We start from the raw sequence: 25440 nt of genomic DNA on the forward strand, positions 1-25440 counted from the left end.
GGGCTCAAACTGGTACACAGGAGGTTCAATCTAAACGTCTGTAAGCACTTCCTTACTATGGGGCTGACTAAGCACTGCAACAGTTTGACCAGAGATGTTGTGGAGGCTTCCTCCTGTAGATCTTCAGAAACCATCCGGATCTGCGTGGTGGTTTTACCCAGCTGGACAGCTGAACTCCACCCACAACCACTCTCTCATTCCCCCTCCTAAAAGGGAAAGGGGGATAAAATATCATAAAAGGGGCTCAAGGGTTGAGATATGGACAGGGAGATCACTCAACAATTATCATGATGGGCAAAACAGACTCAGTGTAGGCAAATTAGAGAAATTTATTGCCTATTACTAACAAGCTAGAGAACTGAGAAACAATAAAAACAAACTGAAAATGTCTTCCCCCCATCCATCCTCTTCCACCTCCTCCACCTGAGTGGCACAGGGGAATGGGGGTATGGGGGCTGTGGTCTGTTTACAGCACTTTATCTCTGCAGCTCCTTCTTGGTCACTCCCTGCCCCTGCTCCACGTGGGGTCCCTCCCACAGGATGCCATCCTTCCCAAACTGAGCCTGCGGGGGCTGCCCACAGGCAGCAGCTCTTCAAGAACTGCTCCAACATGGTTCCATACCATGGGAGCAAACTGCTCCAGCACGGGTCCCTCACGGGCAGCAGCTCCCCCCAGGTCCCCTGCTCCTGCGTGGGCTCCTCTCCACAGGCTGCAGCTCCGGCCTGGGGCCTGCTCCTGCGGGGGCTCTCCATGGGCCGCAGCCTCCTCCAGGCCACAGCCACCTGCTCCACCGGGGACTCCTCCACAGGCTGCAGCGTGGAGATCTGCTCCATGTGGGACCCATGGTCTGCAGGGGCCTGCTCTACCAGGGGCCTCTGCACAGGCCGCAGGGGGACTGCTGCTCTATGCCTGGGGTACCTCCTGCCCTCCTTCTGCACTCACCTTGGTGGCTGCAGGGCTGGTTCTCACTCCTCACTCTCCCAGCTGATGTTGTGCAGCAGTGTTTTTTCCCTTTCTTAAATATGCTGTCACAGAGGCACAAATAATGTCATTCACTGGCTTTGCTCTGGACAGTGACAGGTCCCTTTGGAGCTGGCTGAAACTGGCCCTTATCTAGCATGGGGCAGCTTCTGGATTCTTCTCACAGAAGCCACCCCTGCAGCCCCCGATACCAAAACCTTGTCACGTAAACCCACTACAACATGGCACTGGGCAACCTGCTCTGGATGTCCCTGCAGAGCAGGGGGTTAGACCAGATGACCTCCAGAGGTCCCTTCCAACCTCAACCAGTTTATGATTCTGTGATTCTTTGAAAAAGACAGTTTCTTCTCCAAAGATATAGAAATCTAAATACAAGAAATAACATAGAGATGGGAGGCTTCAAGGGAACAATTAAGAAATACTAATTAGCAGTATGACCAGTAGTTCAGAAAATACTGTTTGCATACATAACAGCATTTTTTTATGAGTTCTGGGCTATGAAGTTACTTGCTGTCTGAAAACATCAGCAAGTAATATTTATTAGCAGGAGCCATGCCTGCTAATTACCACACTTTATCTTATCTGTGATATATCTGAGATAAATATATAGAGATATAATATTTAATCAATACATACCTCAGCACAAAGTGAGAAATTAATTTCTCTCTCTTTTTTATTATTATTTTTTTTTATATTGTGTCTTCTATACTGGCTTTATCCTAGTGTTCACTTAAAATTTCAAATACTGGCATGGGTATTTTCAAGAGAGGGCAGTGATGTTTATAAAACTGGAAAAAAAAAAAAAAAAAAAAAAAAAAAAAAAACATACTTCTTCAAAATCCTTGAAATAGATAGAGGGAGCGCCTGTAAATAAAAAATAAATATTTAATCTGGGTGTCTATAAGAGTAAGATCATGCCATGAAAATAAATTAAATGGAACATGGAAAAATAGATATTGATTTAAATATTGATAAAAATACAGATAGGCATATATTGTTATAAAGTCTGGTCAGGGATAATTTCAAGAATGGCTTGACTTTTAAAAATTAATTTTGTTGTTTTGCCAAGATCAATAAGTCCTTGAGTATGCATGACTCTTATTTAATAATAATAGTAAAAAAAAAACTACGGCATCTAACTTTTATAAGTACTTACAGTCCAACTTTGTGACCTTTCCTTCACTTCCAATGCATTTATCTTCTAAGGTGATTCTGGCTTTTGTCTCGTAACTTGTTTTATACCAATTTTAGTTTTGGCATGCCTAAATGTACTGGTGCATAATAGATGGATTTCCTCTTGCATAACTTAGAAGCGATTCAGTTCTATAGGTTTGTCTTTGCGTACTAGCTATATAGCAGAGCAAGGAGATTATCTAAATTTTTATGACATTCACTCCAGTAAGCTTTTATGTAGTGAACAGAGTTAGGAAATACAGGGGAAAACTGCAGACAAAAGCAATGGCCAAACACTTTATTTCCCTGTTACATACTACATCCAATGGGTTAAATTCATGAAAGGTCACTGTGTGCAGAAAGGATGTTGCATCATTACCTGATTGAATTCCCACCAGAAATAATGTCAATATGAAGAGGAATGTGGGGAAGAATAAGTTAGAAAAGCCAGAGATGAAGTCATCCCCTCCTTCAGGCATTTCATGGAGACAGTGAAGAAAGAAGAACATTTCTTGCAGGAGCCTTCTGATAATAATAATAAGAGACAGTTACCTCTAGAAGGGGGTTGAGGTGGACGGAGTAAGTGTCTGTGTCTGTTCACTGGATACAGAAATTTCTTTGGAAGACAAGGGCATCTATATTAGGCTAAGTTGAAGGTTCAATGCTTTGTGACATGCATCACAAAGCATATGTTTCATATGGGTCTGTTGCATGAGGAGTAGGAAATACTGGTCTGGCCTGGGAATAGAAGTAATTCTTTCGTATAGTATCAGCACATTATCAATAAATAAATAAAAGATGTTCATTATTTTATTGCAGGATATTTTTACAAATAAATTAAATTATATAATATGGCATGTTGCATCCTGCAAAATGTTCTTGCTTAGAACTGGTAGGACAGGGTCTCAGGGAAGATTTGTTTTAGTACGTCAGAAAGTCTGAAGGCTCAAAGGCTTGAAGTGAAGGTCTGTAATATTTTTTGAAGGAACTTCTGTGTTGGACAGTGTGTTCCTCTCCATCAAGTGGTTACTTCATATTCTGAGGGGTCTGCAACTGAGTGAGAGAAGGACACATTCTCAGCTTGTGTAGCTGGCACAGCTATGCTGCAGTGACACCGATCCAGAGCGACCTTGGAGAAACTGAACACAAACATAAATTTTAGGAGTGTCTGAGTGGGAGTAGGGTGTTTCACTGCACTCACCCTCTATATTTTAAGTCATAGAGCTCAAAACACTCAACAAAAAAAAAAAAAAAGAGCCACAATATTCAAATATTTCAGTAAAGATTTAGATTTCCTGGGGTTTATTTCCAGCTGTTAGACCAACAAACTCCTACTGGCCTGTGAGCTAAAGCAATAAAAACAGCACTTACACAACAGGCAGACGTTAGGTACTGATGCTTATTTCTTCCATTATACTTCAAATGCAATCATTCCAGGCACAAACAAGCTACCTGAATTGTAGTTGTCTGCATTTAGTAACAATAGTCTTGTCTCAATATTTTACAGGTAGTTTTGCCCACATACAGCTGCTGTTATGGCTCTTGATTGACGGCTTGCTTCAGAGTTTAATGTTCTTCTAAGGCCCCATGACTCAAAGGACCACAAGTAAACTGAGATCTTTTCATGGGGCTCCTTGAAATCTGAATATCTGACCTTCATTTCCAGGTTGCTGATGAGGATTTCTTCACCTTCCTGTGCCACATAGGGTGCATCCACCCTCTGACTACACTCACTTCCAGTCCACAGGTGGCTGTCAAGACTGAGCTGTGTATATTACAGGGTAAGGTGCATAGAGATGCTCTTCCTTTTTTTTTTTTTTTTTTTTTTTTTTTCCTTTTTCCATGGGGGAGAGAAAGAAATTACCTAGGTGTGTAGTTCTCAGCCTGTGCAGAGAGGGAAGGACAGCATGTAAGATTATCTAAAAACAGGGCTGCCATCAGATCCATCCATTGCCAGAGCATGTCAGTAAGGATTATTCAGTCTTAGTGCAGCAGTTTGCACAGCTGCTTGGACAAACCATCTTCCTACCTATGGCTTTTGGGGAGTTGTGGAGAACTCCAGTAGGGAAAATAAACATCTGTGGCATTCATTGAGGAAGTGTGCCTCTTGGTTAAATTCTGCTGATCTGTGTTGAGCTTTGATTTCAGCCTTGATCAGTTGGCTCTGACAGTTTGTGTAGTAGACTGAGAAGCTGATTTTGTTAGGATTCTTCTTCTGGGAAACCTCAGCCCCAGCTGAGATGACATTAGCATCTGAAAGTTAATTTTAAAAATCCAAAGTAAGAGAGATTACCCAACTCACTTGCAATAGTGAAGCTCACAATAAAAATGTTTCTTCGTGCAGTGCTTGTATTGCTGGACTATTTTGCCAGCGGCTTTTCAGCCCCAGAAGTCATTTATCCCTAAAAGTGTATTTGTTGCATAAAAAAAGGTCAGAAAACAGTTATTATTTACTGTGTGTCAGCACACAGACCTACATTACACTTCATTTTAATATTCCATTTCTGGTGAATGGGGAAAGAAGTTGATTAAGCATGTTAGGGAGATGCAGTAGAAATACCGGTTCTTCTTGTGTTTCAACCAATAACAGGTTTCAGTAGGGAAAGGTGAATTAAGTCAATCAGCTGTTTACTTTCTGATTCCTTCAGGAGATAGTAAAATGCTACTGTGTGTTAGTGGTTAAGAAGCCAGAGAGTTTGGTATTCAAACAATATCAGCATAAAGAACAAGTGGGCCAAGAACCAGACATTGTAGTTTGTTTCCTTATTTTTATGTTATCTCTTCTTCTTTGACAACTGCATAGTTACACCCAGAAAAGCAGTAATTATATCCAGAACCCATAGAGGTCCCTCATAACATGAAAATGTTGTGACATCATAGTCCTTGGTTAAGGAAATTATAATGATGGCAAAGATTAAAGCCACAGTGTAAGACAGGCAAGGGAAGAGAAGAGCCTCAGAGGAGAGATTCTTGCTCAAAAAAGCATGAAGCTTTTCTGTTTTGAGAGAAAAAATTGTTGAAAGGTAAGTCACCTTGATTTTACAATGCTTCTTTGCATGGGGGTGTTGTTGCAAATATTTTTCTGTTGGTGTAGTTTTAAAACCACTCATGGGTAAGGTAGAAGAGAGGAAATAATGAGAAACAAATTCAGTGGAAAAACAAGTGTTGATGGTGGGACTAGGCAACGAAGTAAATTTATGAACTGATTTGATCATGGATATTAGCACCTCCTTTCCTTTAAGTGTGAGTCAGGGTGAACATAAACATCACAGCTATGTGGAAAAATGTATTACTGTGGAAAAAAAAAATGTCTTTTTTTTGCAAAATCTTTTTTTTTTTTCAAATTGTTTTGATATTTTCTAAGCAAAAAAAGTATTTGAAATAGTTGGGCCTTTACTATTCAGAATAGGAGAAGAAATGTATGAGCGCTAAGAACACTGTGTGACACAAATTTCTAACTGCAGTGCTATTAAGATATTAGAGATATTATTTTTATTAAGATACTAGTGAACCATGATCCACTGTTATGAACTGTACTGTGATAAGACAAAAGCAGTTTTTGACTCAAGTTTTACTATTTTTTTTAACATTCTTGGGTTGACATTGGAAATACTGTTCTTTACAAAACTTGAAGCAGTTTAACATTTTCACAGGCAAATACGCATCCTTTTGGCCTTTCCTATCAAAAAGAAAGACAAAATGAGGAAACAGTAGATTGTCTAAGAGAAACATTTGTCAAACATTTCACATCTAGAAATGACATGATGTGACTGTTATTCTAATAGATTGTCCATAGATTATGTATTCGCTTTGCCTTTCAGTTTTAAATAAATTTAATTCAGTAAAATTCAAACACTGGTGCCCACTGATCATTTTGTTATCAGTTCTTCCGTCAAATCTTAGCTTTTCTTTGTTGCAGCCATGTGTTCACTCCTTTATGCAATATAACAATCTTGTTTTTGTAAGTTCATTGGAACTGGCAGATAACTAAGAGAGCTTGAATTCCAAAGCAGAGTCAAAATTTACTTTATACCCATGACTAATGTCAAATCTGAACTCTATCTAATAGAAATATTGAGTAACCTCATGTTGATCTCTTTTTGATGCCAACTATGGCTAGCTATAATAGCTGAGGTCAGATCACTATCCCTGATGTATATATCCTATATATCCTCCTCCTACAGAGTTTTCTTTGGTAAAGAGCTATAGTGAGGAAGAACCCCACATCTGGTTCAGGCTGGCCTGGTACAATGAAGTTAAAAAACATTATACACACCCTGTCATTTAAAAGTCCTTGACTCATGTCTGCAGGAATTCAACAGAGCTTAATTATTAAATTGGTGGATTTTTTTTGTTGTTTGTTTGTTTGCTTGTTTTTCAATATGCTTTTAATCTATTTATATATTCTAAGGTTTTGTTAATCAACCAATTTTTAAAACATAAAAAGTAGATAGGCATGTGGGTAGCAGAACATGCAACCAAAAATTTTTAGACATTATCTTAAACTGTGTAAGGACTTCCCCCAAACTGTGTTCTTAGAAAGAGAACAAGCAGATGCAGCTATGACTAGATTTTTCTTCATGAGAGCAGAAAATTGCATGATGTAAATATTGTTTTTATTGTACAGATCTGCTGTAACGAAGAAAAATGCATGCAGTATTACATTTTCTCTACTATAAAATGAAAAAAATAAAAAAGTTACTATAAAAAAGTCTAATCCGTAGCCTGTGTTGTGTAAACCTAAAGCAATGGTAATCGACCTTGATGCGTGACTAAGGCACACATCTGTCTATATGATTTATGACAGAACACAATCAGAGAATAAACTCTATTCTTTTTTTACAAAAAGAAATACAGTTCCCTGTAAGATGATATTTTGCTCTACAGTGAAGCATAGCACTTCTTGTTTTCATATTTTCTTTTCCATTAGGCTTTCTAAGAGCTATACATCTACATGATTTGGTTTCTTAGCAGTCATTATAGAAATCCTTATCACCCTCTCCTGTGCAGAGGATCAGAGTTATTCATGATGTCAGAGAAATGGTTTAATCTGTTTTACTTCTTATGAAGGAACAAAAGTCTTCCTAATAATAATAATAAATAATAATAATAATAATAATTTTAAATAAACATCAAGGAAATTGTCTTTTTTCTTTTTTCTTTTTTATTTTTATTTCTGTACAACAAATGAGTGTATATAAATAGAGCAAAATTTATTTTTTAAATGAACTTTAATCTTCAACAACACATTTCTAATGGATAATAAGAACTGCTACTTCATGGCTATTTCATAAAATTTCCTATAAAATACCAGCTGTAGTCAAGAGATATAGTGAAGATAGTATGAACAGTTTCACTACTGGAATTCAGTGGAGACTATCTAATTAACGTCAACTACTGAATAATCACCAGGAGATCACTTTTCCTTGATATAGATACAGGTTGTGTTCAAAGCTGTAAGCTTTTAGGTGAGTCTTCATATTTCTTTCTCCAAAGGGTGTGTTTATAAGCACAATATTACTTGAGTCAAAACAGAAGGTCTTGAAAGGTTTGCACTAAAGTCAATGACAAGATTTCCACTGACTTCAAGTGTATATTGCTAGGTTATTTAAGACGATGTTTTCAGATGGCCTGGAGTCTTTATTACTGCATTTCAATGAAGGTCAAGGTTATTGAACACCAATTAGGTGTTCTAATGTGCAGGGTATGACAGAGCTTGGTAGCAGAATATTTTACTGAATTAAAAACAAACAAACAAACAAACAAACAAACAAACCACTCATTGAAGACCTTAAAATAGTTGATCTTTTCCCCACTGTTGGTCTTTGTTTACACGGTTGTAATGAATCACTTTCAAAGGTATATCTCACCAAGTCAGTTTATGCTACTGGTGCTGGCTGGACCTGCCAAACTAGCTGGCAAGAAGTATTACATAAGAGACTTCTGTGTAAAATTTCTGGATCCCTGCCTCAGGGAGGAAGCAAACTGTGCTTATGTATTTCTCACATTTAATGACCTTCACAGAAGGAAATCGCATGTCCTGTGACATCTATCTGTAGGAAAGGTGACTTAATAAAGAAAAGGAAGGTGAGAACCTTTTGCTCATCAGTGAGAACAGAGCAGTCAATTAGTAATTTTACAGTCATGCCAAAGTTATGTAGTGATGTTTATGCAACAGTCTATTTAGATGGGCCTAGAGGAAGTTCAACAAGAGTAGGAGGCATGGGAGATGGATTCATTCACGGCCTTTGCTTAAAGTCAAATACCTTATAGAATTACCTTATGTTAATCTACAGTTATATCTGCTACTGCATCTCTGTCACTCATCCTGGAACCTTAATCACATGGTGATCAGAAATGTCATAAACAATTTTGCATATGGAAGAAATGTAGCTACTCCATTTCATGGAATTTTGTTGGGAAGGCATAAACCAAAAGATATCAAACAGAATATTTATAATGATAAATGATTTGTCTAATTACAGAACAAAAAAAATGTTAAAAGGCCTGAGTAGAGCCAATAAAAGATATCAGTTGAGAAACTAGTCTCTACTGTTAAAATCTGCAATATGCACTAGCAGAAGGTTTTTACTATTTTTTTCTTCCAAATTACAGTATTTGCCAGGGTATTCAAATAGAGTGAAATTCATACTGGGATGACAAGATAACTCTGTCATTCATGCCATTATTTCTCTCCCAAATAGCAGAAAATGTAATCTCTACATCTTAAAACCATCTGAAATGGATATATATATATATATATGTATAGGAAAGATACAGACAAAGACAGTGGTACATAGATGAAGGAAGACAAAAGAAAATAATTTTAAAATATGGAACAGACAAAGGATACCTGATAATGCAAAGTACTAAAATGATCAAGTGTAAGTCTGGGCTCCTGTTAATGCCAGAATGATTTAATATCAAATATCTTGGAGACCTCTTCTCAAGGGTAAAAGCATGTTCCAAAACCTATTACATTTAATTTAGTATTTGCTGATACAAGAATCTTTCAGTTGTTCCCCACCTTCATAGATTCTTGCTTCAGCCAGTACAGGGAACAAAACTTGTTATCATTATGTTTGCATCAGAGCGGATTTCAGAAATTTACAGTATTTTCCCACATCAGCCTGGGGAGAACACAATATATGTCCCATTGGACTCAAACTCAGCATCTTTACTCTCATGCCTTTGGACCCCAAAGGTCGCCCTCAGTTACTTTTTTTTTTTTTTCTAATGCCACTCGCATGTAAAACTCTGATTTTATTTTCTTAGAAGACCACCCATTAGGTTTTCCCCTTCACTTTTCCAAAGCTGTTTCTCATTGGGAATAATGTGTTTGCCCTTATATGTACCAGCCAGGAAAGGCTTTCATTAATAAGTCCAGTACTGAAAATGTCTGTGTTCATTTTCACTAAAATTTCAAAGACAGTGAAATGTTGCTACATCTCTTTCCCTGTTGGTGGTATTCCAAAATGTTAAGCACACACAATAATATGTCTAATATAGCTTCTGATAATGTTTGTGACAACTGGAGACAATTAAACCCAACTGACAAGAATTGGATGTACTTCATCCAAACACAAGCAGAAGCTTTGACTGTATGTGGGTCTAATTTTGAAAAGTCACATTTGCACAAATGCACCTTTGGAGATGATTGGGAAGTAAAAATTATATATACAGTAACTTATACCATTTCTCCACTAAAAGAATGCTGTTCTCTCAAATGTTATCACTCATCATACAATTATTATGTCTGAGATAAAATTTATCTCTGCAGAACACAAAAGTATGTTTTACATAGCATATACATCCTGCTTCTGCTTTATCTCAAGAATTTGTGATAAACAGTCTTAGCAATGGGGCAAAGCAAATCATAACCTTTTAGGACTACCTTCTTATGCAAATATTGACATTTAATGTCAGCGACAAATGTCTTTCTGATAATGTATTGATTCACAGATGTAGCTTTGTATACTTGATGAGATGTGATAGGACTCTTAAGTCAGGCATAGTTTTGTGATGAGCCTGTCCAAGCCTTTTCTTAGAGTGAATTAAAAAAATAACAACAAAAAACAAACAAACAAAAAAAACTCCAAACCCAGACAAAGCTCAGAGATCTTAAGTGAATTAAATTAAAATAAGATCATTTGAATTCTCCCCCCTTCCCACTGTATCTTTCAGATCAAGTTTCTGCTCCCAGTAAGCACTGGGATTCCTATGTTAGCTGGAACAACCTCCTTTTCCATTGCTTTCTGTGTTTGCTACCTGCTTTTCTCAGGAGTGTCTGCCCATGCCACAGACTTAGCCTCCCTTTTTTTCACTTCCCTTACCTCAGGAAACCACTCTCAGCTGGTGGCATGAATATAGACATCCTCATCCCAAGGAAATAAAAGCCTTCCTTCCAGAGGATCCTCTCTCATCTTCAGCTCAGTAGTTCAGACAGTATGAGCTCATGAGATCTTTTCTTACCTATCACTAAGACTTTTTTTTTTAATCATGTATTGCATATAAAATATAATGAGCATGCAGTTAAAACAAAAGCAACATCAACAACAAAAACTTAAACATGGGAGAGTTGCTTGATCTGAATTTATTTCAAATCTGTGTAGGAACATTAAACAAAATAGCTCCCCAGACTAACACTTCATATGTGGAGTTTTCCAAAGACAAAATGTACGTAAAAAAGTGTTCATAAAATATCTGTTTCTTTTAAAATTGCTATATGTCTTCAAAAGCTCATAGTTCAAAGTTCTGTTTCTAAATAGGACTTTCAAGTGAATACAAGCTAATCATATCCACATAAGGCACCCTTTCTGCTCCCTTCTTTCCTTTTGTCTTGTAAGAAATAATAAAATGAGTAGATTTTCTTATTAATATTTTTTTCTGTTTCAATAATAGAAAACTTAACAGGGTGGTCTGTGCCTTTCAGTCCTATAGCAGTTGTTCAGGGAGCAAGAAGGTGGGGCTAGACTCTACTGCCCATATTCGATTATCAGAGCCAGCTGGAAAGAGGTCAAATGGTGCCTATAAAGGATTGAGAAACCTCAGCTGTAAAAAACAGTAGGAGGTAGTTTGGCTCCTGTGATTGGTCCTGAAGTAGTAGGAGCAGACTAAAAGAAAAAGCAGTAAGGATCCTACAAGTTGTTTAGTAAAGAAGATTAGTTTTCTTTTCCTCATGTGTGTATATATATGTGCATGTGGGTGGGTTGGTCAATCAGTCTTTGAGACTCTGGGTTTGAGCCATAAAACATTTGTATGAGGAAAATGTCTGAAAGAGGTACAAGGATGCTGTCTGTCCCTTTTTGCCTAGAGAAGCAGACCAGTGAAATGTTTAAAATCTGTGATGCTTGTTCTACTTATGACTGCAAGGTTTGGAATAGACTTCATACGCATAAGAAAAAAAAAGAGGAAAAAAAAAAGCGTGCACCTGCAGTAGGAGTTTCAGAAGGGATTAATAACTTTGGGTGCTTAAACTTTTGATGCCCCTCCTGAGAATCTTAAAAGCTGATTCCACCCCCCCCCCCCCCCTTTTTTTTCGGTGTATGTTCTACAATGCAAGAAAGTAAGCTTAAAAAAGCAAAAACAAAACTTTGACATTAAATCATTTAATTCACATTTTTGTAGCTTAGAGAAAAACTCTGTATCTTTTCTATATCTGATGCTAAACAGCTTAGCCTCTTTAACAGAATTTTAATTAGAAACTTCCATGCAGAATGCTGTTCTGTGCAGATGATAAAACTACAAAAATACAGTTGTTTCTGTATCTCTAGAAAGTGTTGATAGAACTTCAACAGATGCATTTTGATAACAATATGTTAATATCACTCTAATTCTCCCATAACTAAGAATGTTTTCTTCAGCTGTTGTACATTAAAGGCAATAGTTTAGTGGTATGCATGTTTCACAGGAAATAGAGAAAATACCAGATTGAAAATGTTCTAAAAATCAGATTTATTTAATTTATAGTCCAGAGAGGACTGGCTTAGTAAGACGTTCACAGGGCTAGTTTAATGATTACTAAGGCTTTAGGGGAACTGGAACAATAATTTGTTTTGTACTCTTAGGACACTCACAGTTATTTTCCCAAGTAATCGATTAGGATCAGATTAAGAAAAGATAGAATACATAGAAGTACCTTTTCTGAATTCTTCCTCTGTTTACTTTTATTATGGTTTATGTTGGTGTTGTTCAACCTAGCTCTGAGTGTACACCAAGTTTAATTCTTGCTTTCATAGCTCCTTGAAGCGATGCACGTGTCTTCTAATTACTTCCCTGGGATTTGTTCAGATTTTAACACAAGAGAGGGTAAGGTCTGAATTTTGCCTTTAGCCTGACAAGAACAGTAGCAGGGTTGGGGAAGAATCATAGAAGGGCTTGGGTTGGAAGGAACCTTAAAGATCATCTAGTTCCAACCCTCAAAGTGTATCCCTAGACAGCAAATCAGACAGCAGCTATTGTATCATTTAGGGGCGGGAAGGTTAAGGGAAAACCTTACAAACATTGTCCTCTTTAGCTGATAAAGTAATGTATTTAATCTTAAGTCACTGACAGTTTAGGTTACAGAAGATCAACGCTTGTATTTCTGAGGTATTAAAACTTATTTTTTTTTTCTAATTACTTTAATGGTGCGTGTTGTCTTAAGTTTGAGAGGTGATGTGGGAAAGTTCGCAATACTGGTTTCTTCCACTGAATGGGGTTTTGTCTGCATCTTTTTAAAATTGCAGGGTAGACTGTCATTCAGCAAACTTTTTATAATACATTTCTATAAGGAAAGAAGCCTGTAATCTCATTTACCATTGTCTTATTTCAAAAACAACAAAAAAAAGGCACTGTTCATCCTGTGTCAATCACTTTTAACAAGGCCTGAGCACCTCAATAGAGCTGTAAATCATGATCCAAATACAGAACCTGTTTTTGCTTTTCTATAGTTATACTCACATGTAACAAGCAAGACAAAGCATAATTTTACGTGAGAATGTTACTAACTGATCTGCCAAGGAATGTTAGGTATTGTGAAAGCACATATAAAAATACAATATGTATTCTCCAAATCTGTAGGATCCCAGAGCATCTGCTGTAAGAAATTTAACAGAGTTAACCATCACAGTACATGTGTTCCAAACAGAAATCTTAAATTTGAGATGTTCGGTAAAATGGACCAACTGCAGATAAAACTGGTTTTAGTTCCATTTGGACTTGATCTTTCATGGATGAATTCCACATAGAGAGAGCTTTGAAAAGGCTTTATGTAGCTTTTTCCCTTTCCCTCCCCAACACCTTCTCTCTTTAGCACCTCTTGGTGCAAGAGTGTACTCAAGGTCTCAGAGCAGGAAAGTGCAGCCCAGGGTGTCTGTACTCATGTGATACATATCAGGCAGTGGTAAGTTTGTCATATTGCCAGTGGAAGTTATGCACCAGTGCCTGGAAGGTCCACTTACGTGAGCGGTGTTCTCATTAGTGAGTTGTAGAAAGTCTTAAATATTTTTCATTTAGCTTGGTTTCCTGCAGCTTTTCAGGAAAGAATGGGGGGGGGGGGGGGAATAGACGGAGAAGAGGGAATTCATGCAGTCTGAAGTTAGTGTAGGAAGGTGAAATGTTTTTTCCAAAGAAGGAAGGGAGGCTCTTTTAGAGTTTGAAGTTAGGTGATCTGAGCTACTCCATTATGAGCCTGGCTTTCTGATCAACTTTCCTTGGCTGCAGTTAGCCTTTGTGAATACCCACATATGTGTCTGAGTAGACCTGTGAGGCCAAAAAATGCATAATTCTTATGTCTAGCTTCTAGGCATGGGCAACGTGACACCTGTGCTACAGCACTCTGGCTAATGTCAGATCAGGTTCCCTGGCGTGTGTTCGTTCTTGCTGCTTTTTTGCCATAGGGTTGTACACGCAATGCTCCACACCTGTGCTATATGATATTCCTACAGCCCTGCAAAATGGAATGTCCCCTCTCCAAATAACTATTATCCCCCTCCCCTTTTCCTATTGAAGATTAACTGAGTGGGCCAAAGCATGCTATAATGTTTCAAAAATTGAAAACAATTTGATTCAATGTCTTATGACTAGGCTTTCCTTTATGAGGAGATGTAACTTCATTCCAATAAAAATTGATGCATATGGAGGGCTGTATTTTTTTTTCTATTAATGAGACAATCCTAACAAACTGCAGTTGCAAACCAATATGACTTCATTTCATTACAGCAGACTGATATTTTATACAAGAGCAATACAACTGTGTTTCATCATAAGCCTCCTGCCATGCACTTTCCTAAATCATACTGAATTTAGAATGTTCTTGTTATATAGTCAAGGCTTTGAATACTTTAAAGCAATGTTCTGGTAGTTGTTCCTATTTATTTTTCAAACCATATAGGTAAACCTTTATGTTTCATCTGTAAATTAGTTGGATTTTTCAAATATAAAATTGTTTTCCTTTAGGAGTATCAAAGAAGACATCAATCAAACGAGATCATTTTACTTTGACCATTAAGCACTTGTTGTTGTGTAAGGTAAGCTCTTTTTTTTTTCTTTTTTTTTAACATTTTTAATTATGTTACAGTCATTTTGTGTGAAATTGCTATGTTGCTTAAAGATTCTAACACTTTGAAATTTATGCACAGGATTTGAATGTTAGTTTTGATTAGTTTTCTGTTAAAACCTCAGCTGTACGTCCATGTAGACAAAGCTGGTTTGATGGACACAGATAGACACCATGCCTATACTAAGGCATAGGTGCAGTCCGTGATGTGCCCTACAGTTCTGGTCTTGTACAAGACCTGACAATATCATACCTGCTTATTGAGGTGAGACCTGGCTGATCAGGATGACTTCTGAATACTTTGCTTTTCTTTGGGGAATTTCAGTTGGTAGGCATACCAGTGTCCCTCCCTCTTGCAAACCAGGAGTAAAGGCTATGAGACTTCTGCCTCAGGGTCAGGACATGGCCAGAGTGTGGATGTGTGGACAGTAGGTACGTTTCAGCTTCGGTCTATAACTGCAGTTGCAGTGAAAATACTATTATCATACCCAGTAGAATTTTTGTGCAAGAGGAAGCAACATTTTCAAGAGTTTGCTCTTGCAAGTTAAGCTCTTGGATGGGTATTTGCATGTCTGAAATAATTTCAGGTGTAAGAACTCAGATACCACACTTATGATTCATTTGAGAAGCAAAAACTTTGAAGGTGGAAACTTCAAATAGGAAAGGAAAACCATAAGCCTTTTAATACTCTCACAAAACCTGTATTTACCTGGAGATTCATTACTGAGTGCCATTGGAATTTTTAATATTCCCATTGTTATAGGAATTGTGGCCAATTGTGGGGTAATTTTTACTTGTGTAGACCCTAAAGTACTTACGATCACTAATCACATAGGTTCTTCTCACAAAGGTAGGCTTTCAGTACTAGTTTCATTTAGATACTCTGAGATATTTTCTAGAGCAGCCTCATTTACCTAACTGCAGCGCACTCACTATGCAAACGAAACCTAAAGCTAGATGATATGAATATTTGTTTGGAGTCACATCCTTGCAATACATGCTTTGACGAAAGGCCTAAAGCACTTCCTTTCTTGAAGAATTTTGTTTCTCACTCTATGTATCAGCTGCTGCACATGGAGCAAAGTGCACAAAGATTTTCTCATATTCCTGTCCTTTTCCCCTGGAGTTACAGTCACACAGGGAGAAAAAAGAGGGGAGATTTCTCACTCCCTTGCACAGCCAAGAAATAGCTATGATAATTTAGCCTTTAGTGTTTAAGACATGGTCTAGTGCTGCTGAATCTAACTGAGCTTGGCATCATTTGAAGGAGCTTGCTGAAGTGTGAAAGACACTGAAGTGTCTATGATTAAAAAGTATTGAAAAATTATAGACCGCACTGCAAGAGGCCCTTATTCAGGTGGATGAGGTCAAGGCAGGTTAACACGCAAGGAACACTGTTGCAGTTGATGCTTGTGTACCTCAGACAAAGAAATATTAAGAATTGTTTCATTGAGTGTATCCTGTCCTTCACCTTACTGACAAGACTACAATCGGCAAAACAAATTTTAGAATCATAAAAGTTGATCTTGCTGTTCATATTTTTAGAAGGCGTTATGCATTGGTAGGAGCCCCTCCCTCTGTACTCTGTCCTTTTGATGTCTTTTTTTTTTTTTTATTCGTCGCTGAGAACCTGAGCAATAAGAGAAGGAAAATAGAGTATGGGGTATCTGATGTGACCCAACAGAAAACTCAGGTGACTGAAGTTCTAAAGATATGATAAAATTTAGGGAGACTCCTGCTTTCTTGAGCACCTGTTCCCGTATCTTAATTGTACCTATTAGAAATGCAAAATAAGGGTTTTACTTAGGGTTCATTTAAAAGTAAAAACAGCAAGTGGTGAAATTCCAAGTTAACTACATGCTTCAGGATGGGATGAGTGTTATTTTCAACACTCTGGAACTATGACTGACCCCAATGTATAAAGATAAATATTTTTTGATACTAAGTAATATTTTAGTCCCATTTTCATGGCTGTATCCCAGACTATAGATGAAAGCTAAGTGTCTGTTTTCTTTTTTTGGCATGCAATGATCTCCTGATTTTTCCAATCTAAATTGCCCTCCGGGGCACTAATAAAACAAGTCATGGCTCACAAAGTAAATTTCCTGTGTACTAATTGAAAACGGTTTCAAATTTATTAGGGCTTCAATCATCTTCCCAAGATCTGATGCTTGTGTTCCCAGTAGCCAACATGACTATTAATATATTTACCTGAAATGTGAAAGAAGTATTACAAATAGTCCTCAGGTATTTTTAAAAGGAATGGGGGAAAAAAAAAAAATGAAAAGAAAGAAAACGACAACAACAAAAACATTTCATATAGTTGAATGTGGTTTAAAACAACATCTGAAACTGAGCATTCATGAAATATTGGATTTTTACTGTACTCCCCAAAACTTTCTTATATATGTTCCCAAACACTGGCTTTAATGTATGATCTACGAGAATTTGCTACTAGAACTTGTTCAAAATGGTAGAAAAGCCATAGAAGCAAGGACATTGGTTTTTCCTGCTTTGCTAGATTTGTCTTTGTCCTTTATAAGCTACAGGAGACAGAGAGAAAGGGCTGTTGAAATGTTCTGGCTTTCTCCCCCTTCCAACCACACCACAAAGTGTAAGTGCTATGTAAACCATCCCCCAAAACCCACAGAGAGTCTGCCTTCTGCTCTGTGCTTCCTCTCTCCAAAATACTGTACTGGGAGGGAGGGTACTTGTCAGATTTCCTGGCACTGCATTTCATAGCAGAGTTCCTTTAGCAGGAGAACCGCAACCTCTTGTGCAGACTGAATTAATAATATGACAAAAGCATTTGGCCTCCATGTGGATGAGGGCTGGCTGAAAAATTAAAACTCTGGTTTCCAAAAGATTTCAGGGTTGGGGAATTTGTTTTATTTTCTTCATCATGTTAATAAATTGTATAAAGAAAAAAACAGGGTAGGAAAAAAAAATCTCATTTTTCTAATAATGCTGATATGTTGTGGATGCTCAAGAATAGATCAATAGTTATGACTCTCACCTGTAGTTAAAAAGCAAAACAAAACCTTTTTACTCTTGTGTCTCAGGCAAATCCTAGGATAAAACCAGTCTCTTTTCATTGCTTTTGTTGCAACTGTTTAGTTTTGTGAAAATACTTAAACATTGGGCCAGACTCTGGCTGGCTTGGTTGGGATAAAGGAATGAAGTTTCTATAGAGAATGATTCAGAATCTCAAAAGATGTAGGAGGCTGACTGCAGGTTTTTTTTCTTTCTTTCTTTCTTTGGTTCAAGGTAATCCCTCAAGAAGGGAATGGGGGAAAGTTCTGTCTGTGAAGCATCTCCAAGGATGGTACTTTTTGTGCTTGGAGACATTCTTGGAGAGACACAGTCTTTATGGTGGTTGTTCCACGCATTCAAATTATTTTCACTGGACCATACATAACATTTGTGCGTAAATTCCATGCTGTCATGTTTTGTCTAAGTAAAAGTAGAGTCAAGGCAGTTGGGATATTCCATGAAGGATCTATCTGCAAAAGGTTTCAAATAAAAATGTTATTGAAAATTATTAGTTTTCACTAGGGAAAAAATATTCTGACAAATATAATTTTTGGACAGAAAAAGAACATGTTGGAGAACTCCCAACCAGCTATCATGCAGATGTCCTTTGTTTGTATGTGCCCTGAAAATCGTGGTGCAAAACAGCAATCCTAGGTTGATGACTTCTAGTGCTGGCAATTGTTTGTACGTGCTGCTGTACCTACCATACCTTTTGCACCACTGCTTTTCCCATCTCAACACAAGAAGCCGTACTCAAAGTCTCCAATTTCTATTTTATTTAGCTCCAAACCTAAATGCCATGGTTTGGGCTTCTTTCTGCTTAGAGATATATTCTCAACTAGTATACCTAGGGGGACTACAATAATATCTGCTAGCTATTCTGTCCAGCCGCATTTTCTGTCAAGACTCATGTTCATGGCAAAGACAACAGAAGACCAGATGAGCAACAGTTGCAATGCTATAAGCTAATTCCCAGATGCAGAAAAGACTTGTAATGGCTGTATTGTACATGTGGAAATTAAGTCTAAACATACTGCAGTCCCCATACGCTTGTGAGCCAATTAAAATGTCAGTCATGACAGCAACATAGTAGATACTGTGTTTCTCCTTCTGTTCTCTGTATTCATATTTTTGGATATATTCATGATTTATTGAAAGAACAAAAATATAACAGATATTTCTCCGTCATTTACTTCCTGTTCTGCTTAATGCAATTCTAAACATAATCTCAAGCACTGAGATATACATTGAACTTCAGTAATTTTAATTTCTTTCAAACTATTCTAAGCAGTAGTTGCACTTTTTCAGTCTTGCAGACTAATATTGTCCTATAAATCTGTAATGGATAATTTGTCATGTTACAAATGTTAGAATATAAAGTCTGTGTTTTATGCAGATAAATCTTTTTTTTTTTTTTTTTTCTTGGCAGGACAGAAAGATGGAGTACAGCATCATGATGTGATTATAAAATCTGTCAATAGTCAGATATGTCTAATGGAAAAAGTCTTGCCACCCATTCTGTACTTTCTACTAGATATGAGCCTAGATTTGAAGTTCAAGCAAAAATCATTTTATCACAGCTTATACAGAAATGACAACAGGTCTGATTTTCAGGTTTCTTTCACATTACTATGAGAGAATAAAAGCTTCAAAGTAAATAAATTACATACATTTTTGGACCATTTACAGTGTTTGAAGAATGTAAACCTTTTTCTTGTTGTTTTTGTTTCTTTAATTTTACTTTGAAAATCTAGTTCATCAAAACTGAATCTTCTAATAGAAGTTGTTATATATTCATCAAGGAAAGTAGCAGTTTCACTTCTCCTGTTTAAATGTTCTGTTTCCTCATTATCTTTCCCCCTACAAACGAGGTAAAAGGAGGAAAATGTTATTTTGGAGAGCAATGAGGTTTTAAGAAGAAAGTGTCAGAATTACTTACCTACATAGTAGCATTCTTTGATGAGCAGGGCTGTTGTATTCAGATTGCTATCTTACAGTGAAGTTTACCTTTATCAATGAAAGGGGGGTTTTTTGTTTTTCGTTTGTTTTTGTTTTGTTGGTTTTGTTGTTGTTGTTTTTTGTTTGCTTTGTTTTATTTTCGATTAAGTTTGCTTTTTTTTTTTTTTTGTCTGGAGGAGAGAAATATTCTTGCACCAAACCCATCGTGTCAGTTACCCAACATGTAGGTTATAGAAAATGCTGGCAACTGAATGGTTGAAGTCACTGAAGACTCAGTGACTTCTGAGGTTTCCGCCACTTCCATTTCAAATTTTGATGCTTTATATTTGGGTTACAAAATGCTGTCAAATATCTGCCAGTCCTTACACATTGGGCATCGAAAGTATTGTCTTCTCCATGCAGAGTCTTTGATAAGCCAATACAAATGGGAAAAATAATAATAAATGGCAAGAAAAATACTGTATTTATGTAATGCAGAGGATGATTTATTTTGGCTAGAGATCAGAAAACTGAAAAGAAAAAAAAAACAGTATGTACAGGGAAAGTGAAGTCACTGATTTCCCTCTCCCCTTCGATATCTTATCTTTGCATCAGTGCACTGGTTTTCAAATGGGTATTTGCAAAAGCAACCACATCCGTTATGTATAATCTTTCTTATGAAGTATGTCATTGTGCAACCCCTTTTGAGCTAAAGTGATCCTGGGGGTTTTGGCCAGGGGTCCCTTATCTCTTTTGTCTTTCCTTACTTTGTTGCGTTTCTCCTTGTTCCAGCTGAGTGCCACTGTTTTCTGCTCCTCTGTTTGTTTGGGTCACATGATTGGGCTACAGTTTTAGGCCTAATTATAATGTTTTTATCTTTGGCCAAGACTTGAGAAATGGTAATAAGAGATGATTTTAAAGCTCCAGATAAATATCTTTTGTACCACCACAGCCATTTGTACTTGTTGGAAAGCAATTACAAGTCCTTAGTGTACCTGAGGGTATCCTCCTACTTCTGATTATGCGTTTACCACGTATGGTTACTTTGTTGATGGTCCTATCTGAAGCGTTTACAAGAATAGACTAAATCTCATTTCTCCTTGAAATAGGATGGGAAAATTACAGTGACACTGAGCATTCTCAGTAGCAGATGAGTTTAGTTTCATGGGTTTGGTCTCTAGTACCATTTATAATTAGTTAATTAAATTACCTTTAATATTATGAGATTCACTGAAAGAAAACTCCTGTTAAGATAAATAAATAATAGAGTTTATATCCCCAGATATCATAGAAAAATAGCTAGACACCACTTCAAAAGATTTTAGTATTTGGAAGCAACACTTAAGAATATTAAGAATTGCTCTGAGGTCAGTAGCGCATTTCTGTTCCTCAAGCACTTCTATTTGTTTCAGTAGGGGGCCAAATATTTTGGAATTTGAGCTGCATACTAATACTGATTAGAGAACTCCTAAGAAAATAAGCTATACCTTATCCTATTACTTTAGAGCTCTCCCAGAACATTTCCCCCAATGGGGAGAAAAACAAACAAACAAGAAAAAAAAAATCCATATAACTTTCAAAATAACATAGCATATTTTAAAGACAAATTAGGCACAAGTGAAAATAGATAAAGTGACTAAATAAAGAAGTGTATGTTCCAATTTATATGTTAAAATCTATAAAGTTGCTCAGAATAACTTCTAGATTTATCTCCTTATTTTGTTTCCTTTTGTTTCTGCATTCCTATGCTAGGAGTTAGGCCTGAGAGAGGGGAAAGCTATCCTTTTAGCCTAGCCAGGAGCTAGTACCAATCAGCCTATCTGAACATTCCTCCTCTGTTGAAGGCAAACCTCACTCTAATAGAAAATCTCAGCTATGTCCCAGGACAATGCTACTTCAAAGGTCAATACGTCATTCATGTCTAAACTTCAGGGACATAGTAAAGATGACATTTGAAACCACAAGCCACAATGTTGCCTTAGGATTTTTATTTTATTTATTTATTTAGCATGTAACCAAGATGGATTGCAAAGAGTCATACAATCAGAAATGAAATAGGGACTCAATGAAGAAACAAAGAGAGAAGCTTACAAAGGGAATAAAAAGTAAGGCAGTTAATGCAAAGAAAATTTGTTTCTAAAAAGCCAAAAGAACATTAGTTGCTATCCTGTTCTCAATATATGGTAGCTTGATTCAAGTGGGAAATATAGCTTTTTAGGAATGTCAGCATGAAGATAAACATCACGCTAGTAGGTCAAAGGGTTGGGGAAGAGGATATGTTCACCACATTTTCTGGCTTTCTGCCCTACCTATGAAGCTGAGCATAGTTGTACAAGAAGTTATATGTGGTTATGATAATCATATTTAGAGACACATTGGCTATTTTGTTATTTAAAAAAGTACATGTGTATCTCTCCAGGAGGAAATGCAGATTTGCTTCTAAGCCAGCTGACACAGCAGAATGGAATTCTGGACTGTCCCTTACTCATTTGCACAGAGATTCTTTTTTCACTACCTTCTATTTTGAGTCAGTGTAGGATGAACTTAATAGTTACCTAATTTGTGCTGATTGCTTTGAAGAACAACTTGGATAAGCTGTATGATTTTTGGACAGGTCTTCATTATTCTTTAACCAATGCACTGTTAAGTGACTTTTTTCCCCACTTTTTTGTTGTTGTTCTTTTAGTATTATTTCTTAATTTTACCTGCTTCATAATGTGATGAAAAATAGAGATATGTTTCTTTGGTACTCAGAAGTTAATATTTCTGTACATTTCTATACACTCTGTCCTACCCTATACAATATATGTTGCATATAAATGTGTCAGTTATCTCAAAAAAAAGGCATCTGTTTGGAGTTCAATACCATCAAATTTAGGGAAGATTCAAACTGAGATACTAACCTGTCCCAGAAGATGCCCCTGTAATTTGACATGGGTCTGATGTTGATCTAAAATTGGATTTACCTATATCTGTTGATATGAATCTATCTTCTCTGTTCTTCAGTCTGAAACATGCTTGTATAAGGTATTATTTATGCACTATCATCTCTAAGTATAATCTTCCATGGACATAAAAAATACCTACACCTCTCATAATTAAAATCATCTAGAACAGATTTATGAGGCAACTTGTGATTGCTTCTTCTATCCACTTTTAAAAATCACATGGACATCAGATCTTCCCTTCCCATTAGCTTTGTGCCCAGACTCGTTAAGATTTCTCTTTTCGATTACCAACTGCAAAAAAGAACTGCCTATAATTAAGTACAATGACCAAGAAACCGAGTCTATTTTAGTAGAAATATCTGCATCTTGTTCCAATATATATACCAAATAATTTATGAAATTTGTACAAAAAAAAAAAGCATATACAATCAACTCTACCATCAGTGAAACACTGATGGTCATTGATTTCCTTTTACCCTTCTTGCTATCTAAGAGTAGACAATTAAGAAATCAAGAAATCTTAGCTTTCATAAAGTTTATCTTCCCTGTTGGAGCAGTATGAAAGGAAGCTGCAAGGAATTAAAAATAAATAAATAAATAAATAAGAAAAATAGAGGGAAAAAAAAAAAAAGGAGAGAAAGATTGATTTCTCTTCCCTTAGTGAGTGTTAGCAATTAGGTAAGCTGATTTGCAGTGAGGTCATCTCTCACAATTGGAAGCTAATTTGAAAATGGATTAGCTTAGAAGTAGCAATTTCTGCTCCATGGGCTTTAGCAGAAAATGATTCAATTTTGTAACAGACCTCATAAACTGGCAGAGATAAATGCCTACCTAATGTGCCATTAGGCACTGGGCATGCTCCAGTGGCAGCATGCACAGCTGTGGTTGCAGGGAGTTTCCCTGATGGGTTTCCTCTGCTTCTTGCTCACTTTCCACAGGTATGCTAGTTGATTATTTTGCCTCAGGGAATAAACAGGTTAGGAGAATTGGAATGGGTAAAATGTTTTCACTTTTCTTCTGAATGAGCTTTTCAGGTGTAAGATGAGTGACAGCAAGAGTGAAGGATCAGGATACCACACCACTACAGAAGAAAAGGGACAAATCTGCTCTGTAAATACAGAAGTCAGTAACAGTACAGTATAGATTAACACAGGAACTCCTGACATTTCCAGTGGCAGAAGGCCCTGAGTCTGGTCAAGTTTTTTGGGCTGTGTGTGCACAGGAGGAAAAGAATGACCTTTTCCTCTGCCCTGTCCCCAGATTTCATCTCTTCCCATGAAAACCTCAACACCATTCCATCACCTTTTCCAAATTGCTTTGCTTCTTGAAATTTAAGATTACAGCCATGTTACCCCATCTATCCTTCTTGGGTCACCATCTACTAATTGCCGCCAATGCAGTGGCAGTGTCAACTTGTGGTCTGGAGGGATTCAGGTGCATGGTTAACTGTTGTAAGGGACGACAGTTGTTAGGGCAAGACTGAATGACAGAGTTAAAAGTCCTGCTGGGGTGATTTTTTATTTATTTATTTATTTATTTTTCAGTTTTGCATGCTAGTGGTAAGAATTCCACAGTCCAAGATCAGGCTAAATTAATAAGCCTGGAACAAGCTGGTTTTCTTACAGGAAGAATTGTTAGGATTTCAGATAATTTTCTGCTCTAAGCTAGGCAAAAAGCTTTGGGCTAATACATTTAGGATTTCATATTACAGGTTCGATTGAATAAATCAAATATATTTGGATACTTATATACGGTTTCGTTTAAATTCATTTTTACTTCTTATAAGATTTGCTTTCATTTTGCTAAAGAAAACTGATTTTTGAAATGAAATTGATCTTCAGCAAAATGAATAAACATTTCATTTTAAAAAGTGAACAATTTCAAAGCTTAAAATGGAAGCCTACAGAAGTTACTTTTTTTTTTTTTTCTGACAGAGACTTTTAACAAGCTGATATTACTAAACTGTAACGATAAATCATGACCTTCATCTAATTACCAAGCTGTAATACCAATATAAATTTGAAAACAAAAATTGGGTGAATAATTGAAGAAGATAAAAGACTAGATTTTGATGCCCTACTTCTAGGGTGTGTGCATTTTCCAGTTACGTTTTATAGTGGAACAGTCGGTCACAATGCCGATACAAAGTATTGACACTTCTAAAATTTTGGCTGTGTTTACCTAGACATTTCTGGTTGTATGAATGACACAACCTCACATAAAGCAATAAATCACATTCAAACTCTTAGGTGTAGTCGTTCATCGCTTTATTATTATTATTTATTTATAAAATTTGAAGGACTCCTTAAAGTCCTTAGGAACACAAAATATTTCTACTGTCAGAAATGAAACACTTAGGAAGCTATCTGATTAAAGCCCTTTTTAAAGACAATCAGACAATATTAAGTATGGCTGGAGTTTGGTCCCACGTGTCTAAGTCTGTTTTAAAAGTGTAGAGTGACTTAGATATTCATTGGAATTTTACTGGGTATTGTAACAAAAATCTGGACAAGCGAAGTTAATATAGTCTCTGTATAAACCATCAGAGCCATATAAAGGTGAGACTCATGTGCGTTTCCTTCCCTATCCTGCTTTCCTTGGAAAGGAAATGCATCCGCCTGCAGTGGCAGGGAGTCACAATGTACTCTGCTGTATCTTTTATGCAGCCAGCTGAGGAATTGGGAAGTTAGAGTACTGTATATTCTGATCAGTCTAGATATATGCTTAGAAATAATCTCTTATTCCATCATTAATTCTAGTTCCTAATAGGCCTTCTGCAATAGCAGTTTTATTGAAGCAAACAGTATTTTCACTGAATCTCAGAGCAA

General features: G+C 36.8%; 1 protein-coding gene across 2 annotated transcripts in view; it reads left to right on the forward strand.

Moving 5' to 3' along the window:
- Positions 1–25440, forward strand: part of SEMA3A (semaphorin 3A) — a 331651-nt gene that overhangs the window by 75692 nt on the left and 230519 nt on the right. Inside the window, exons 2-3 of one of the 2 annotated variants that reach the window (XM_040548218.1) lie at positions 3822–3936; positions 14594–14664. The gene's annotated coding sequence lies outside the window, so the exon portion shown is untranslated. Of the gene's footprint in view, positions 1–3821; positions 3937–11235; positions 11284–14593; positions 14665–25440 lie in introns of those variants that run through there. The other variant, XM_040548227.1, reaches the window with a different exon arrangement.

The sequence above is a fragment of the Cygnus olor genome, chromosome 1 (assembly GCF_009769625.2).
Source record: "Cygnus olor isolate bCygOlo1 chromosome 1, bCygOlo1.pri.v2, whole genome shotgun sequence".
NCBI classification, from domain to species: domain Eukaryota; kingdom Metazoa; phylum Chordata; class Aves; order Anseriformes; family Anatidae; genus Cygnus; species Cygnus olor.